This window comes from Rattus rattus, chromosome 6, assembly GCF_011064425.1.
Source record: "Rattus rattus isolate New Zealand chromosome 6, Rrattus_CSIRO_v1, whole genome shotgun sequence".
NCBI classification, from domain to species: Eukaryota; Metazoa; Chordata; class Mammalia; order Rodentia; family Muridae; genus Rattus; species Rattus rattus.
In genome coordinates, this window is record NC_046159.1 from 2273714 (window position 1) to 2294347 (window position 20634).

Below are 20634 nucleotides of genomic sequence, written 5' to 3' on the forward strand. Positions count from 1 at the left end.
GTATAAACTAACCACGTTCATGCCTGCCTGTAATCTGTAATCCTACCACGTGGGAAGGACAGTCAGAAGTAAAACACCATCATCCATCCACCACATTCTATAAACCTGGGCTAAATGAGACCCTGTCCCTTAATGCTCCACGCCACCCCACCCCTGACACACTGAGGTTCCAGTTCACCAAGTAACTGACATTCACAGACGATACAGAAGTCATGTTCATCCAGGAGCAGATGATCTTTAATGATCTCCTCTCAAGTTGTCTTAGAGTGTGATACTATACAAACATGGTCCCTGCTGGCCTGTGCGGCTCCTGGAAGCCATAGTCACTCAAGAAGAAGAATGGAGAACAAGAAAGAAATGGGATGCAGCTTCCTTCCTCGCCCCACTCTTCCCAAACCCCAATCTGGACACCATCTCTTGTCTGCTCAGACTCTAGTTGAAGAATGGAGAGAACTGCTGCACAAGCCTGCGGGACAGCCACTGCACAAGCCTACAAGAAGGCCACTGCACAAGCCTGAGGGATAGCCACTGCACAGGCCTGAGGGACAGCCACCGCACAAGCCTGTAGGACTGTGCCCTGAGCTGCAGGACTCCCAGGTTTACATGTAGGTTCTTTCTGCATCCACCCTGCACCACAATTCTATGGAGAGTCTGGGATTTCCTGACTCTACACCAACAATGAACAGCTTTTCACAGTTTTCATTAAAATCTCATTTGTCATTTGCTGGCCATCCCTTCTTCATGGGAGTGGACAGAATGGCCTGGGCTGCCTTGAGGAACATTAAGGGAGCAAAACGTATTCGTTTTTGAGAATCTGTGCTGGTTTGGTTTTAGCCTGACACAGCTAGGGTCGCCTTAAAAGATGGAACCCTCAGTAGGAAAACAAGACTCCATCGGACTGGCCCATAGGAAAATCTGTGGGGCATTCACTTGATGAATGATTGGTGCAGAAGGGCCCAGCTCACTGTGGTGGTGCCACTTGTGGGTAGGTGTTCTTGGTTGTATAAGAAAGCAGGCTGGTCATGACAGAGAGAGCAAGCCAGGGACAGTATTCCTCCACAGACTCGGCTGAGGAGTAAACAGCTGGGATCCTAGGAACTCGGACCCAGGCCACCACCCATGCCAGGCCACGGTCACCTCAGCTTGGGCTCTGAGGACCTATACTGCCTGCACTGTCTTCCCATCTCGTCTCTGAATGGCATATATATTCCTGAACCCCTTCTATCTGCTTGGTGCATACACACCTTCTCGTGAACCCCCCAGAGCGTTTAGGTAAATTTGTTTCTGTTTATCTTGGACACTTGTCTACTGCCAGTCATGTCAGAAGACTAGAACCTTCACAGGGAAGAGGAGACAGAAATCTATTGTCCCGAAAGCTGTAGACTGTGCCATAGCCAAAGCTGGCACGGGGCTAACAAAATAGGGTTCTAAGGAGACACAGACAAGTACTGTGAAATTCCTCAGGTGTCTGCCTCTGTGCCATTTACTACCTTCCAAGTAAAGGTCAGAACTGTGAATTGAATCAGCAATAAATGTGAAAATCCACGCTGTTAAATATATAGAGAAACCGAATTCACACATTCCCTCCTCTCCCTTGGCTGTGATTTTCCAGACGTAAACTGCAGAGAGCGGTGGAAGGACCAGACCATATCGGTGGAGAAGGAGCGTTCCACTTAACAGAAGTGGTCATATCCTTATTTCCTTTTTCCTCGGGGAGCCTTCATCTCCAGATAACTTTTAAATAGAAACAAGCAGTTTTTCAAGCAGCCTGATGATCAATTTACACCTCTCAGAGAGGAAGGCCAGAATTCCATTGTTTTGCTAATTGTCAATTTGCATCTTTGAAAGGTGTTGCATTTTCTCTTCTTTCCAGCAGGTTAAGACTAATTCTGTATGTTAATAAATATTATAAGCACTTTTAACTAGCATGCAGCGTGCGAAAAAGTGTGTGATGATTGCGGCTCCTCTCCCTCCATTTAATTACACATTGGGTATTAAAATGGACCTTATCGAAACGAGCTGAACTCTTATTCAGAACATGTCTTCACGGAAGAAAAAGAGAGAAACATTTACCCATCCAGATGAAATTTTTTATTTTAATTAATTAATTTTAACTAACTTACATATTTGCTTATTTATTATGAGTGGGAGAAGGGCATCATGTTGCCCAGGCTGGCCTCAAACTTCCTATCAACGTGACCTTGAACTTCTGATTCTTCTGTTTGTGCCACCCTCACAGCTCTGGGATTACGGACACATGCCATCACATTCTGTCGTGGGTTGCTAGGGATCCGGACTCCATGCACACTACACAGATCCACTACCCACTGAGATACAGCCCACCGTCCCAGACAACGTCTCTAAAGGTCCCATAATGGTCAACACGGAAAAGCTCAGGACTGAAGCATGACAGATGTGCACCTGAACAGCCATGATTTTGAACTTGTAGCAAATTATTTAAAAATACTTCTGCCTTTCCCCTTTTCAATTAAAGTCACGACTTAAAACACATCAAAAGTAGGGATGGGAAGATGACGCAGGGCTAACACTTGATTCTCCTCCAGAGGTCCCCAGGCTCAGTTCACAGCACCTACATGGCGGCTCACAACCATCTGTAATACAAGCTTCAAGGGTTCTGATGCCCTCTTCCGGCCTCCAAAGACAGCAGGTAAACACATACATGATGTACATACACACACTCAGGAACATAAAGTAAGAACTGAAAAAATATTAAAAAAAAATAAAAACAGAATTCATTTTACAAAGTAACAAGTAAAATAGAAAAATGTATTGCAGAAAGAAAAATAGAAAGGGGGAGCTATATTGGGGGAAGAAGGCTCATTACCATGCGTTCACGGGAGCTAGCTGAGAGAGCTAAAAGACCCTCACACGCCCTATCAAGTCTAGCCCCAGTGTTTGATTCTGAATAAAAGCATGGATGTTTGAGCTGCTGTTCAAAGCTGATATTCTTAACTCAATGCACTCATTCTCTGCCTCACTCTAGAAGTGAATCAGAGTCAAACACAACACCGTGAGGAGCTCAGGGAGGCAATTCTTCGAGATCAAGGGACCAGTGCCCATCCATCCGTGCAAGGATACTTAACAGACGTTGGCATTGCTTTAGATAGGGCAGGCTCACACGTTACAGCTGTAATTCCCTAGATGTATTTATGTCCCTATCTTTTCCTAAGTCCCTAGATGTATTTATGTCCCTACCTTTCCCCAGGAGTCCAGACGCACACTCTCTCCTTGCTTTGCTTGACTTTTCAACTGTGAGAGCCCATCAGATCAGATCTACTAATACCGGAGCTCAGTGAAAATGCCCACAGAGACTTCTGTGAAGTATGAATGTCCAGTGTGCTATTCATTGCTTGCTTTGGGCTTGCTTTTAAGCTATGTCTGATTCCAAGACAAGACATCGACTCAGTGATGTGACCTGACAACATGGAAATTTAAAAGCACTCTTGAAAAAGTTAACACTTAGAAAAGAACAGGCTTTAAAACACTGAATTATCTCCTATTCAGCCTATTTCTATTCTCAGGACAATTACGTCAGTTACGCACGTGTGCATGCGCATTCATGTGTACACACACACACACACACACACGTGCACACACAAGCACTCATGCATTCATGCATACACACACAGACACATACATGTTCATATACACACATGTGCACACACCCAAGAGCACCTGCAGTGGTCTCAGAGGCCAGAGAGGATATTTAAGTCTTTGGAACTGAGTTACAGACAGTGGACAGCTGCCACATAGGTGTTTGGAACTGACCTCTACTCCAGCCCATATTCTGCAAGAGAACATAGTGCTCTAAACTACTGAGCCATCTATCCATTCCGTATATCATGTACATGTGTGCATGAACACATTTTTACATGAACTCATTCATGGTGCAAGACTGATTTACATGTTTTCTGATGAAATCTGAGATGGGGCAAACTATGTGTGTTATGGAGGAAAAGCCAGGAGAAATGATGACAGAAATAAGAAGAGAGGTTGTTGGGTGCCAAGCGCCGAAAGTGACAGAGTTCATTTTCAACAACAGAAGATAATTCGATGAGCCAATACCTCAGTCCTGCCAAGTTAAACACCACAGAGCAGACAGTGCCTGCTACTAGCACACAGTGCAGTGACCATACAGCACAGTCAAAGGCAGCTGACCACACAGTGCAGTGACCACACAGTGCAGTGACCACCAAGTGCAGTGACCACACAGTTCAATGACCACACAGTGCAGTGACCACACAGTGCAGTGACCACACAGTGCAGTGACCACACAGTGCAGTCAAAGGCAGCTGACCACAGCAGTGACCACACAGTGCAGTGACCACACAGTGCAGTGACCACACAGTTCAATGACCACACAGTGCAGTGACCACACAGCACAGTCAAAGGCAGCTGACCACACAGTGCAGTGACCACACAGTACAGTGACCACACAGTGCAGTGACCACACAGTTCAATGACCACACAGTGCAGTGACCACCAAGTGCAGTAAAAGGCAGCTGACCACACTGTCCAGTGACCACACAGTACAGTGACCACCAAGTGCAGTGACCACACAGTTCAATGACCACACAGTGCAGTGACCACACAGTGCAGTGACCACTAAGTGCAGTGACCACCAAGTGCAGCAGTGACCACACAGTTCAATGACAACACAGTGCAGTGACCACATAGTGCAGTCAAAGGCAGCTGACCACACTGTCCAGTGACCACACAGTACAGTGACCACCAAGTGCAGTGACCACACAGTTTAATGACCACACAGTGCAGTGACCACATAGTGCAGTCAAAGGCAGCTGACCACACTGTGCAGTGACCACACAGTACAGTGATCACCAAGTGCAGTGACCACCAAGTGCAGTGACCACCAAGTGCAGTAACCACACAGTTCAATGACCACACAGTGCAGTGACCACACAGTGCAGTCAAAGGCAGCTGACCACACTGTCCAGTGACCACACAGTACAGTGACCACACAGTGCAGTGATCACACAGTGCAGTGACCAAGTGCAGTGACCACACAGTGCAGTCAAGGGCAGCTGACCACACGGTCCAGTGACCACACAGTGCAGTGACCACACAGTGCAGTCAAAGGCAGCTGACCACAGTTCAATGACCACACAGTGCAGTGATCACACAGTGCAGTCAAAGGCAGCTGACCACACTGTGCAGTGACCACACAGTACAGTGATCACCAAGTGCAGTGACCACCAAGTGCAGTGACCACCAAGTGCAGTAACCACACAGTTCAATGACCACACAGTGCAGTGACCACACAGTGCAGTCAAAGGCAGCTGACCACACTGTCCAGTGACCACACAGTACAGTGACCACACAGTGCAGTGATCACACAGTGCAGTGACCAAGTGCAGTGACCACACAGTGCAGTCAAAGGCAGCTGACCACACTGTCCAGTGACCACACAGTGCAGTGACCACACAGTGCAGTGATCACACAGTGCAGTGACCACACAGTGCAGTGACCACACAGTTCAATGACCACACAGTGCAGTGATCACACAGTGCAGTCAAAGGCAGCTGACCACACTGTCCAGTGACCACACAGTACAGTGACCACACAGTGCAGTGATCACACAGTGCAGTGACCACACAGTGCAGTGACCACACAGTGCAGTGACCACACAGTGACCACACAGTGCAATGACCACACAGTGCAGTCAAAGGCAGCTGACCACCAAGTGCAGTGACCACACTGTCCAGTGACCACACAGTACAGTGACCACCAAGTGCAGTGACCACACAGTGCAGTGACCACACAGTGCAGTCAAAGGGAGTGACCACCAATTGCAGTGACCACACAGTACAGTGACCACCAAGTGCAGTGACCACACAGTACAGTGACCACCCAGTTCAATGACCACACAGTGCAGTGACCACACAGTGCAGTGACCACACAGTGCAGTGACCACACAGTGCAGTCAAAGGCAGCTGACCACACTGTGCAGTGACCACACAGTGCAGTGACCACACAGTGCAGTCAAAGGCAGCTGACCACATCGCAGTTGGACAGAAAGAGAAAGCTGGCCCTTCACTCGCTCTTCTCACTTCTGTCTCTTCAGTCTGGATCCTGAGGCTTTAGGATGGTGCTGCCGGCACTCAGACAGGTCTTCTCTCCTTGGGTGAACAATCATAGACTTCACCAGAGGTGTGTCTCCCAGGTGACTTCAAATCCAGCTAACCAGGAGCATGAGGTACCACAGAGCTAATTCCCAGACTTGAATCACCAGTAAAGGGGTCCTAGGACTGGGTTGTGAGGAGGAAATGTTACATGGGCTCCTTATGGTGACTCTCATTCTTTGCAAGACAATTGTTGTTCCATAGCTGGCTACCCATTTCATCCTACGCAGCACGAGCATACTGTCCTCCTGGCTCTCCGTGCTTCAGAACGCACCTGTGCCACCACGAAACCTGGATTAAAAGGAGCCTGCTTTTCAATTCCCCTCTTACCTCTTGGCCCTGCCTTGGGCTATCATCCAAGATTCTTGTGTGAATAAAAGATGTGCTTCTTATAACTGAAGAACACCTACTGTGTGTCAAGTTTGGTTGAACTGATTTTTGGGGAAACATAACACTGGAATGAGTAGTATTTTTGTGGTGGAGTTGAACATAATATTATATAATGGAACTTCCAAGGTAAGCTAAAAGCCGGAGGGCTCTGAACAAAATAAATGTAATAACCTTATCTAAGGACAGGAAGGCTCGTTTAAAGCATTTTAGGAAAAATGATTGAAATTACTGTTGGGCCAGGCTGTTAGCAGAAGTGCTGTTGATGGGTGTCCTTATTTATTTAATTATTGATGGATTTAAAGCCCAAGAAAGTCCCTGCAGCCCACAATAAAGGCATGAAGTGACTGTGTATCCCTGTGCATCAGAAAAGATTAAACTGTGGCCAAAGGCAGGGTGTGGTCTGTGATCTAATATGTGTGTGTGTGTGTGTGCGTGCGTGTCTGTGTATGGGTACATTGTGTGTATGAGTGTATGGGTTTATTGTGTGTATGTGTATGGTATGTGTATGTTTGTGTATGTGTATATGTGTGCATGTGTGTATGTGTGTATATGTTATGTATATGTGTGTATGTATAATGTGTGTATGTGTGTACATGTGAATTTATTTGTGTATGTGTACATGTGTGTATGTTTGTGTATGTGTATACATGTGAACTTATTTGTGTATGTGCATATGTGTGTATGTGTGTACATGTGTGTGTATGTGTGCATGTGCATGTGTATGTACACAAGATACAGACATATACAGATGACCTAAGCATATGTAATTATTAAGGCAAAGCACTCAAAATTTTATCTGCTTTTATCTATTATGTGCTACAGGTGTTCTGTCTGCATGTAGTCTGTGCACCATGTATGCAGTGCCCATGGAGGTGCTCCTACAGCAAAATGGCAGGAGGAAACAGGGGGATGCCCAGCAGCTGGCAGAACAGCTATACTGGCACAAGACAGTTCACAAGGAAAGCCCATCTCAAACAAGGCAGAATATGAAGACAGACATCGGAGGTTATCTTCTACCTCCATAATCATACTATAGCAAGTGCACACACACACACACACACACACACAAAACAAACCACACAAACCTTAAGAATGTCACAAAACCCCCTTTTAAATTAATAATAAAACAATTCTCTATAAATGAAACAAAGAAACTGTCACTTGAGAAGAGAAGATCGGGTTTGTTTTTAACACCGCTGAAAAAGAATTTTTCTCAGCCTCCATCAAGAACATGGCAGATTCCTTCTATACGTGCACCAGTGACAGACCATGGGAACTGAACTAAAGTTATCACGCACGGGTGAATGTGTGCACGAATTTGCAAAGGTCTCTACCTAGTTTTCCATCTACGCTGAAGTTAACATTGTTCGTCAGTGTTTCCATCCAGGGCCTAAGGTTCACATGACCCCAACTCCAGTTTCCCATGTCTGTGCCACATACATGGTGCCCTTCTTGGCCTGGCCGGAGCTGGTGGATTTGGCACTCTGCCCACAGATTCCCCTGTAGATCCCTCTGAAAGGCAAGTGGAGACTTGCTTCAACCTGAAACCCACTTGGCGGCAGAGCCCACGAAAGTTCCATCTTAAGAGAAATGTCCCCAAATACTTTCCAGTATTTAGTGCTTTCTGTTTACTCATGCCTAAGTCCCAGGTAGGTGTAGAACCCTGAATGTGACCCTAATGTCCTGCTACCAACCCCTCCTGGGACCTCTCAGAGCACTTGGGACAGAGCTCTGCATAGCAAATACATTCTGTACATAGATACTTATTATTCTCTATGGAACCCTAAAAATACACAAAATTTGTTGTAACTTTAAAAACATCCAACTTATATAACCGATAAACATGTTAGTTATTATCGAGCGAACTACGAAGCTACTGTCAAACACAGAACGCCCCAACCTCACAGTCTCTGTTCCACATTGGCACTTCATCCTTTTAAGAGCTGGAGCGACCTTCTTAAAGGTCACACTGCTTGCAGGCACATTGTATTCTAGTCTCGCCATCCTCCCTTCAACACTTCCAGTGGTTGTGCTTGGCATATCATTCCACTCTTCTAAAATTGACTTTGGCATTTCCCTATTTCTGTCCGTCCCCGTTGCGAGCTTTTCTCCTCAATAACCTTCTGCTGCATATCTGCAATATGGCGCACGCCCCGCAGAAGAGTCTGGGATGAAGCCTGTAAGCCTCCGAAGTCACCAGCCCACCGCGCTCCGGATCCGCTCAACTGTGCGTGAGAAGCCTCCTTCTCTCGGGGGTGTGTGTGTGTGTGTGTGTGTTACCGGATTCTCCATCTCTTACAAAGCACAGATATTGGACGCTCCTGGATTGACTCCGCCCCGTTGCCCACAGGAGTAGCTCGCGGTTCCTTTGCTCCTCGCTTCCTTGAGCTGCTGCGTATCATCCTGCTCTGGGACAGTCGATGACTGGCATCTGCTTGTGCACTTTCTGAGCTCAGTCTTGGGATTGTCACTCTCTTCTCATCGTTTCTGGTTTCATCCGTAGTGCCTTCCTACTGGGGACGGTGATGTCTGTTTTCCTCTGTCAGTATCCTGCTCTGCCCAAATGGGTATCTCTCTGGAGGACAAACTCAAAGCAATCCACTCCCCAGGCTCAAACCAGATCCTGTCTTCTCGCCGCTAATGGGAAATGCCCACTTTTGTTAACTGGGCCCAGATTCTCACCTAACTATGATTCTTCTTTCCTTCGCACCTTGCTCCTGTGTTTGCTCACCTGTCCCCAGTCACTAGAGGCAGGGAGCCACCAGAGGCAGGGGGGCACTAAAGATGGTCCTTTAGGTTTCATTGGTTGGTCCATTTCCCTTCTACTGTCTGAGTGCTAGGATGAGCACAGGGGGACCAGCTGCCTCAAGCTCCCATCACCGTGCCTTCCCACCATAATGGACTATCTCTCCTTTTAAAACTGTAATCCAGAATAAACCCTTCCTCCATCTGATGACTAATCTTGGTGGTCAACTGGACTAGATCGGAACTGTCATGAAAGATTTTCTTGATCAGAGTATTTGAAAAAAAAAAGACACATCCTAAAAACAGGCGGCACCTTCTGGTATTAACCTGAATAAGATGACCTGGAAGAAGGAAAATTGGCTTTGCCTGCTTGCCTTCACTCTGACCGGGAAGTGCATCTACTCTGTTGCTGCAGCGCATCTCCACTAAAATCAGAGGCAACCTTTTCAGACTGCCAACATAGACTGAAAACCAGCAGTTCTCTCAGAATCCCCGAGGGCCTTCTCAGATACCCAGATCGAGGGCTGAACAACCGCTGGATTCTCAGCCTGTGCAGGATGAGATAGCTATTGTTGGACTATGAAGATTCCAGACTACACCCTGCAAACCAAACTGATAAGCCCCATTAAATATTGAATATAAATAGATATCGATAGGTACACACAGGTAATATGTGGAAATATGTAGAGATGTAAAGATATATAGAGATATAAATGATATATAGATATATAGATGTACAGGTGATATATAGAGATATAGAATATAGAGATATAGATGAGATATATAAATATATAGATATATAGATGTATAGATATATATACATGTATAGATGTATAGGTATATAGATGTATAGGTATATAGATGTATAGATATATAGGTATATAGATGTACAGGTGATATATAGAGATATAGATGAGATATATAAATATATAGATATATAGATAGATGTGTATATGTATATATGTATAGGTATATAGTGCATAGATATATACATGTATAGATGTATAGATATATACATGTATAGATGTATAGATATGTAGATGTATAGATGTATAGATATATAGGTATACAGATGTATAGACAGAGATGTATATATATATAGGTGTATAGGTATATAGTGTATATATATAGATGTATGGGTGTGTAGATGTATAGATATATAGGTATACAGATGTATAGGTAGAGATGTATATATATAGGTGTATAGGTATATAGTGTATATATATATATATATAGATGTATGGGTGTGTAGATGTATAGATGTATAGATATATAGGTATATAGATGTATAGATATGGATAGCCATTCTATCAGTTCTGTTCCTTTAGAGAACCCTAACACATACACTCCAAGTTGCTACCTGGGAGGTATTTGGACACAGCAATAAGAAAATTAGCTTGGGCACACCCCATGCTACCTGGGCTAACAAGTCTTGTTCACAGTCCTTCCAAGTTTCCATGACAGTCTGGGACACTTCTAACATGGCCACTGTGGCTATCCCTCCTACACTGGCTTCCCTATCTTCATTGCTGAATTAAGGCAGCCCTCCACCCAGCTTCCATGTTCCCTTCCCCCAGTGCAGACTTCTGACTTCTTCACGAGGCAGCCACCCTGATCCTGTGAGAGCACGTCATTCTTTCTGCTCAGAAGTCATCAGGCCTTCCCATCTTACCTGGAGCTAAAGTGGAAGTCTTTCCTGTATCCCATGAGCCTGGGCAATCTGGTCCCTCATGAACCTCTGACTAGGATCGTGCTCCTCATTCCATGGGCCCTGTTCTCCAAGGCATTGATACCACCCTCTTCCTGGTTGGCTATTTCTGGTTTCACAAGACCCCTTATCTATCACTAACCTTGAAGTCAACGATTTCTCTTTATCTTCTTCATTCCTAACTATATCCTGGGCTCTTAAAGGTGTGCACAGAACACAGCCAGTCCATGGTGCCATTTGCCCTGGGATGCTTGGTGGCCGGATGCCTTTGCCAGCTCCAGACTCATCATTATTAACACATCCTCCACACTAAGCATAGTTCCCGGGCCACAATAAATATTCAATAAACGTTTGCTAATTAGTGAACTGATTAATGATTAATGGGTTAATTAAGAAACTAATGAAACACTTTAACAAGAAACAACGCTTTAGCTGGAGGACCCTCATAATACCAAACACAGTGACATGCCTCTTACCTCACGGCTGGCATTGCCCCTCCTTCCTCCTACAAGGATTTTTCCCAACCTTCCTCTTAGCTTAAATCCACCCTGCATGTTGCAGTTAACTAGGTCTGGGTACATTTGTTTTAGATGTTTATAGAGCAGCAGCTACAGAATAGCTGAACGCAGGAAAATGTAATTTGTGTACATTTGCACACGTGTGTGCGATGTGCATGTGTAAATGTATCCGTGTTTGCATGTCAGGCAGGTGTGGCTAGCCAGCTTGCTCTGTAGATTTCCTGTCCCTCACGCCCTGTTCCCTGAGATTATGGACAGATTCTATGTCACATAAAACTTTTGAAATTGACAGGTCTCAAAGCAGCACTCTAGTACCTAGTACACACACACACACACACACACACACACACACACACACACACACACACGTGAAGCCTGCCCACATACATGAAGAAGCTCCATTGATTCTGTACGTATTAGGATTTGAAGACAGCATAACCTTTACCATATTTGGAAGCTTGGTTGTTAAGTTATCCCAGTCAGAACCATTATGGAAACGCACAGCATGGGTCGCTATGAGTTAATTAGTGCACACGTAACTGTGGGCTAATAAATGCGTAGGTAACTGTGAGTTAACACAGGTGCAATCAGAGCCAGCTCAATCCCCTCTCAGTCACAGGATTTCTTATGACTACTGTCACCAGAAGGAAAAAAAAAAAGGTAAGATCAAATAAAATGTGCGTTTCCCTTTTAAATAGTTACCACCCAGCAAATCGTTTTGGAAACTTTGCTCATTTCCTCTGTTTCAGATGTAAAGGGGACAGTCTCTCAGATGAAACCCACCCTGCCTCACCCTTCCGGCATGTGATCCTCTCTCAGAAGGCCTTGGGCTCAAATGAAAGCTGCAACTTCAAGTCCCACACAGAAATCTTGAAAGGCCAAATATCTATTCCCCTAGCACGGCCTTCAGAACCCGGGGGCTCTGCGGTTCTTCTTTGAACCCGCCTTCAAAGTTAAGGTCTTCTGCTGCCTGCTCCCCGCCACACTGCTGGGGGCCTCTGGAGGTCAGAGCCCTGTGAAGCCACGCCCCTGAGCTTTGTGGGCTCTGCAGGCTCGCAGATGGACACTGAGGAGGTTACCCGTGTTGCCTGTTCTCTTCCTGGTTACTTTCAGAACAAAGATCACTGCGGTTTTGACGCACATGGAAAGTGAGAACCTTTCAAGATGATTTTGAAAGTGACTTTTCTGTGCCTTTGGAGCCGGGAGTCGTCTGAGGTTCGGGGAGGGGTACGGAGGGCCTCTGCTCTAGCACCCAATCCTACTTCAGGCCTCTGACAAAGGTCAAGGGGATTCAGAACGTCTGCCGCATTTCTGAATCCTGAACTATGAAATATATTTGCTCTTTAACTCCTGGCATAAGGGGAGAGAGGAAAAAGGGGAGAGGGGGGGGAAGAGAAGGAGGAAGGGACGGACAGAGGGAAGGAGGGACAGAGGGAATATTCAAACAAGCAACCTCCTTCCAGTATCCTTCCTCTGGCACCATCCATTTTGTTTTATTTTTGACACACACGGGGTCTCTCACAGGCCTACAAAACACCAAGCAGACTAAGCTGACTCTACCGTAAGTCCCAGGAATCCTCCTGTCTCAGCTTCCCCAGAAGCACATATCACATGTCCAACTTGTATACATGGGTTGGGCATTCAAACTCAGATCCTCATTCTTTTAAGGCAAGCACTTTGCTAGGGAGCTGTCTGTCTGTTTAGCCTTCAAGGGAAGCATTTGGCTCAGGGTCTGTCTCTCTGTCTGTCTGTCTAGCAATCAGAGAAGACTTTATCTTGGCAAAATTTACCTAGGCCATAGCCATCCTGTTTCCCACAGAATATGTAGTGTCCAGTCTCCTCTCTCCTCTCTCCTCTCTCTCTCCTCTCTATTTCCTCTTCTCTCTCTCTCTCTCTCTCTCTCTCTCTCTCTCTCTCTCTCTCTCTGTATCTGTGTATGTGTCTGTATGTGTCTGTATGTGTCTGTAGGTGTGTGTATGTGTGTGTGTGTTTGTATGTGTATATGTGTGTGTGTGTATGTGTGTGTGTTTGTATGTGTATATGTGTGTGCGTATGTATGTGTGTGTGTGTACATCTGTGCTGTAGCTGTAGTCATGTGTGCTGTAGCATGTGTGAAGGTCAGAGAACAGCTTCAGTGTCCCCCCTCTCTCTCTGTCCAGCCTGGGGTCCAGGATATCAAGCTTCTGAGGGACATACCGGCCCCTAGCCGCAGTCTTCAGCATCCCCTCAATCCACTCATTACGAGCAACAGAGCTCTTTGCCTTGACCCTGTCAGGTTTGGGAAGCGGAAGCGCCCTCAGCAGTGCAGACAGAGCAGCAGTCCCCCAGCCTCTGCTCTAGAGCCCAGAGCAGGATGGGACTGCCTCAGGGCCTCGCCAAATAGATTTACAGTCCACATGTCATTTCAAAATGTATTTAGAGGGAAAACTTTAAAAGTTTTAAGTTAAAAATAGAAGCTCGCGTTAAGAAGCATTCCTTATTAGGTAAAACAGTCTTTATATTTTTTTCCTTAAGGCAGAATAGGGTTCCCACTAACACAAAACCTTCTGCTCTGCAAACAAGAGTCTGGTGTAGTCCAAGAGAACGTAAGCATAGGCAGAATTAAAGAAAAAAAAAGGCGAAGCTGTTTATAGGGCTGGGTTTTCAAGTGAGAGCAACCTTTTGACCAGGGGTCAAAATGTCATAATCTCCAGTTCCCAGGAAGCGGGCATCAGGCGAATTGTTCAAATACCCAGGAGCAAACCAGTTCCCACTCACCATAGTGAGGAATGGGGGTGTCAACAAAGGAGGCGGAGAGAAGCTGGGATATCTCATTGCATTTTAGGACAACGGTCCACAGTCACACTCAGCAACGCACGCCAATTATGAAACATGGGCCGTGCCGTCGCCTAAGAAAGCAATCTTAGCACATCTCAGAAACGGGCCTATCCAAGTGGCGTTTGCACTGTCTGAAAACATTCTGCTCCCTGGAACACAGTCTAAAGACATACAAGTTAGAGCACACATTGTGGTCAGAACAGAACAGAAAATCTGAACTTTGACCAAGTCTTTCTCTGGCCAATAGTTAGAAAACTGATCAGGGGGCGTTATCTAACCCCTGGCCCACAGATGCTACCTGAACATTCAACTGATGTAGATAAGCGGTATTCCAAATTTTAGGAATGTAAGTATTTGATAGTTTTACCTTAGACTATATTAAAAACTAGACAAGTTTCTTTTTTTAATTTTTAAAACCTCTGTAGTGTGAACTTGCATGGCTAGAAGTTAAATTGAAGCGGATTATATGCCTTTACTTCTTTAGCCCATTTTAACGACCAGCTCCCTCTACTGCAAAAGGAAAGCAACAGTGCACGCCGTATAGATTTGTCATAAGGACTGATGATAGTCCATGGTGCATACTGGACACTTGGAAACATTGATTGTTAACTCAATTAAGCAGATAAAACTGCCTGTGGCTGGAGGAGATAGCATAGTCAGATGGCCCAAGCTCTTACTGAACCTCTGAGCGTGATGACTTCCCAACCCATCCTTTCTGTGAACACAGGGGCCTTTGTGTTGAAAATGGTCTCCAGCTGTTAGAGGTATCAGATCTTTAAGTTTAGAAGGTAGGGGAAAGTTGTTCATGGGTCTTGGAGAATGACTGGGGAATTAGATTTCCCTGGCCCTTCCTCTTCCCCCTTTGTTTTGCTTCCGGGCTGCTATGAGGGAGTAGCCTTCTCCACCATAGAATCAAAGTGAAGGTCAAGCACAGCAGGGACTGAAGTCCCTGAAGTCGTGAGCCAAGATTATCCCGCCCTCTAAGTTGTTTATCCTAGCTTCTTCTCGTTCAGAATACAGGAAATTTTGACTCATGCAATCCTGCTCTGTGATTTTTCTGTAGACGAGCCATTCTCCTTCCTCTCTCTTCTACCCAGAATCCACCTCATCAGACGGGGCCCCACACACTCTTCCTCAGGGGCAGGCGCCCTATCCCCACCTGCCTGTCTTCTCCCTTAGCACTTGGGCCAGCCACCCTCTCTGCTGCCGCCATCTTTGCTTGGGGTTCATGCTGCGGCCGTCTATCTAGGCTGTTTTTCCCTTTCCTTTTAATCTATCCTCGGAGACGACTTCTTTGCTTTTCTGTTGACAAATGCGTAGGTGGCTGTCTCTGAGACTGTAAGTCCGAGTGCGTGCCTCCTCATCGAGCTGACAAATTATCTCCTTTCTCCCGTTCATCCACACGTGGCGCATGGCACCCTTCACAAACCCCCACCTACAAATGCATGAACTACACCTCTGTTTTCTTCACGTGGCACATCACCAGTCCCCTGTCTCTCCAAGGCCTGGAAGCTCCAACCAGCCTCAAGTCCACGTCTCTTTTGGCTTCTTAATCCATTAATCACTAATACCAACTTTTAACTCATCTTTCAAAAGTCATCCTCTTTCTCTCTTCTGACTTTCCGTGTTGCAGACCTTTACATATTGTGTCAGAATTCATGGAATGAACCGCCGACGTAGCTTCCCAATACATACACCCTCCCTTGAGGTCCAGCCAACAGCGTGTTGTAGGGCCATCCTCCTTTTACGGTTTACATGGGCTCATCTGTCTGAATACCTGGTCCACAGATGGTGAGGCTGACTTGGGAATTTCTGAAATGTTTAAAAGTTAGAACTTCTCGGATAAAAGCCAGCTGCCGTGGTAGGGCCTTGAGGTTTATATCCTGCCCTCCTTCCTGCCGCTCTCCTCTCTTCTTTGTGACTGCTGAAGTGGTGAAACCAGCTGCTGCAGGCTCCCGCTGCCATGTGACCTCTTGGCAGCCATGGCTTCCCTGCTCTCAAACTGTAAACCAGATTAGACCCTTTCTCCCTTAAGTTGCTGTGGTTAGGTATCTGGTCGCAGCAGCAGTACAATTGCTGGTGTGTCTCCCAGAGTGTACCCTTTGCCCGACAAGCAGAAACAGCCCCCACAGTGCTCCAGGCCCTCTGTAATGGAAACTCTGCCTACGTCACCATTCCATCCCTTCACCATCATGACCCTTCTTCAAACAGAAGTCCGTCCACCTAAAACTGTTTCTCTGACAGGATCGATGACCTAGCCCTTCCCTGGGCAACATCAGGAATTCCTTCTGTGTGGTGGTTCAGTCTGCCATACGGGCTACACCCTTGCTCACACCATGGCTGATGTGGCCATTTGTCTGTATTCTGTGAGACTGCTAGATTCCACAGGGTAGGTCTGAGCTTCCCTTTACTCTACAGCCCCAATGTGTTTTGCATTGGCAAAACTCAGAGCGAGCTCACAAGGACACAGAAAACAGAAGAGGAAACCTCATGGGTTGTACCCGAGTGCCCAAGGTGGGGAAATGAGTTCCTTATAAGATGCTGAGTTTTTCTCTGTACTTGGCTCTCATGCCGTCCCTAGAGATTGTTCTGAAATGTTTCCCAACTCTCGCCAACAACTGCTTAATCTGAGTTTTACCCCTTTTTCTAGTTCATTTCTTTATACGAATGTATTTCCAGTTATCTTGTCCTAAACTCTGAAAATCCCATCTCATTATGATTTCCTGTGAAATATCGACTTCTACTCATATGCTAATCTTTCCTTTTCTAAACGTCCATTCTATTGTTCTATCTTACCCGCATGTCTATGGGCCTGAGGGAATATGCAGTTCCCAGGGAATCCAGGAGAGGGCCTCAGATCCTCTGGAACTGAAGTTACAGACTGTAGTGTCCTAATATGGGTTCTAGGAACTGACCCTGGTCTCTCCATGACAACAGCAGCCTCCTAAGCTGGGCCGTCGTATCTTAGGCCGCCACAGCAATCATTTCCACTCATTTCTTCGAAGGGGTCCTACGAGGAACTGCTGGTAATCTTTCACCTTTTCCGCTGCTGTCTAGTATCACTGGATTAACCAGACAGGTTCACACAACCTGAGTGTTCGTGAGGGCACATAAGTAAGATCCGTCGTCAGACAACATAGACTCACTATGAAATCATGAGACGGAAGGTGGGGACCAGGCTACTGGACTCTGAATTCACTACTTCAGACTCCACCTGGAGGGTGGAAGCCTGGATTTTTTTCCTTCTAACTCATTAAATGAAGGCGTCTGCATTCTTCCCTGCTCTGTCCCATCCCAAGTCTCGTAGTGTGGGGGTGTTACCAAGGGCCAATGCTGGAATCAAGACGACCCAGCATCTACAAAGATCTAGTTCACATGTGGGCTAAAAGTCCCCAAAGGCACAGGGTGCAGTAGCACCTGTTTGTAAGCCTTGCACTGAGGAGGTTGAAACAGAAAGATCTCAACCTTGGATGCCAGCCATTGACACAGAGAAAGGACCAGGTTACGCTGGGCTACACAGCAAAACTCCACCTCAAAGATTGAAAAAATAAAACAAAAAAGTGTTAAATTTCAGCTTTGCCATTCAGTAGCCAATGTTTGTGAATTAATAATTTTTCATTAATTAAAAACCTCATATACTTAAATTATATATATATATATATATATATATATATATATATATATGAACAGAAAAAGTTCAAGTGGGTAATCAAGACCAATGCGACGCCTACTAATAACGCTTACAGGCAATCTGAAGATTAAACACCAAATACTTGCAATTTAAAGAACACTTCGAAAATAATATTGGTATCTTTCCAAATGTTGAATGTTACAAATTGTGAATCCTGTAAGTGTTGAAAGCCACATCATGTAAAAGCCACAGAGTATAAAGTATAAATCTGGAAAATAAAATAAAAGCACATACACTTTTATTTGAAGGCTATGCAATTCATTAACTCATTTCTAGTCACATCCTTCTAAAGACTTGGTTTTTTTTTTAAGGTGGATTCCATATATTTGAACTATAATTTGAGCCATCTATCAGGACTATAAGAAGAATCAAAATATGGTTAGATAGAGAATTTGACCATTTCCAGGAAGCATTTTTGGGGGTTGCTCTAACCCAGTACATCGCCGTGCGTAGAGCACAGCTAAAAGAGGAAGAAGGTTCTCGGCGGAAGAGACATCAGTCCACCCTACCAGCCAGACTTGATGCTGACACACTGTGACTTCTCATCCAAAATGGAAAGTAAGAAATCATATGTTGAAAAGATGGCTTAAAGGTGTCATTTCTTCTCACCAGACTACAATCCCTAGAAAAAACAACCTGTATCCTGGCGTTCTTGTTACACTGTCTCACTTCCCAGCCATAAAGCACAGAATCTATGTCTGTTGGCCCCGCTTCTGACAAGAAATCGTAGTGAGACCAAACTCACCACATCAAGGCTGTATATTAGTGACTTGCTTGGTTGGGTCATGCTAGGAATCCAATCACTCTATGAAAACCACCACCACAAGGTTGGTGGTAAAAGTCAGATTACAAATTCTATCTCTCTCGGCTGCCGGCAGGTACCATTAGCACAGCGTACTTATGCACGAGGTTAGGGTGCTAGATCCTGAGAGGTTGAAGAGAACTCCTCCCACCAGATGGGGGCAGACAGAGAGAAATTACGAGAGTCACCAAGGGGCTTAACATTGATGCTAAACACTCCTGTGAAGCACCAGGATAAGGTGATGAGAGATGTTACAACAGCACCTTCCATTAAGAAAAAGAACATTGGGTGTGCGCAGGTGATAGTGTCCGTTTGAATCCCAGCAGAGACTCTGTTTTGAGGCTGGCCTACATTTTTCTTCTTACAAAATACCGGAGACTCTTATGTTGGTGTCAGTGAGCTGGCATTTCTCGAAGTCCTGCATTCTCTCACTCTCTGTTACAGATTTGATAACAAGAAACCCTGTTAGTGAAACCGACACTGGGCGGACTCCAGTTTTTTTTTTTTTTTTTTTTTTTTTTTTTTTTTTTTTGTTCTTTTTTTTTTCGGAGCTGGGGACCGAACCCAGGGCCTTGCGCTTCCCTAGGTAAGCGCTCTACCACTGGAGCTAAACTCCCCCAGCCCCGGACTCCAGTTCTTGCTTGGGGCAAGAGATTAAACAGACCCACCGAAGGGTTGGATAGGAGCACAGGCTTGGGGAAGAGTAGCCTATGTACCCAACACCAGCCATATCTGCCACCTCTTCTATTCATTATCCCCACCCATGAGCCCAAAAAAATGAAAGAGCGGGCTCTGCACTCCATTCAGAAAAGTGCCGGAAGTAAGAGCTTGTTAGTCCTCCTTGGTCAGCTTTAGTCCCCTTCTAGGGCAGCACTACCTCAGTGCAGTCCCTGATCCAGAGCCCTCAGGGGCACTTGGGGAAATACTTAGAAACGTAGACTTTCAGAATTCATCACAAAGCCTCCCCACAGGGGTCAGCCCCAAGCTATTTTAATCCCTCCGAACCACTCTGGAACTACACTGCATTCTATGACATAAACGTGTGCACCCGAACAGAGCATTCCATCCCGAGAGTAGGCGTGCAGATTGATGACTGCGTTTCTCCTCAAAACCGTTTGGAGAGCCGGTCAGATGGAAAGGAACACGGGATGTGTACGCGAATCTGGACGTGTGTGCCTCAAAGTTCCAGGTGGCATGCGCGGGCGCTTTCTTGCAGAGAGACTCCAGGTGTCCCTTCCTTGTAACTCTGAGTGCCACCTCTCTAAGGTCAAACGCAAAATAATGAAGTAGCTTCTCATACTAAATTTGCATGAGCCGTTTGATGTTATAACATGTTTTAAATGTTAAGATATTGAGGGAAAGTTCCAAATAATTAAAAATCACTGCTATGATTTAAATATTTATAAGGAAAGGGGAAAAAAAAAGCATCCCCGGGAGTTAGAGGCAAGTTTAGGGTGTGTGTCATTATAGTTTTAAATATGGAAAGTGCAGGTGTCTCCCTGAAAGGTGGAAGAGTGGGCACCGAAGCTCACGTGCCCAGCGTAGTTTAAGGCACCGAGAGAGTGTGAGGCAGGGACCTTAGCTGCCACGCAGTGTGCAGTCTTCCTCCCACCCCCAATAGGAGTGAAATTGACAACTATATTTTATTTATATTTCAGATGGCAGAAAAGGCAAAAAAGAAGATTACAGATAAAAGAGTTTTACTTCCTTATACGAGTTCCCGGAAGATTTCTTTTCCTTCCTTCTTTCCTTTCTTTCTTTCTTTCTTTCTTTCTTTCTTTCTTTCTTTCTTTCTTTCTTTC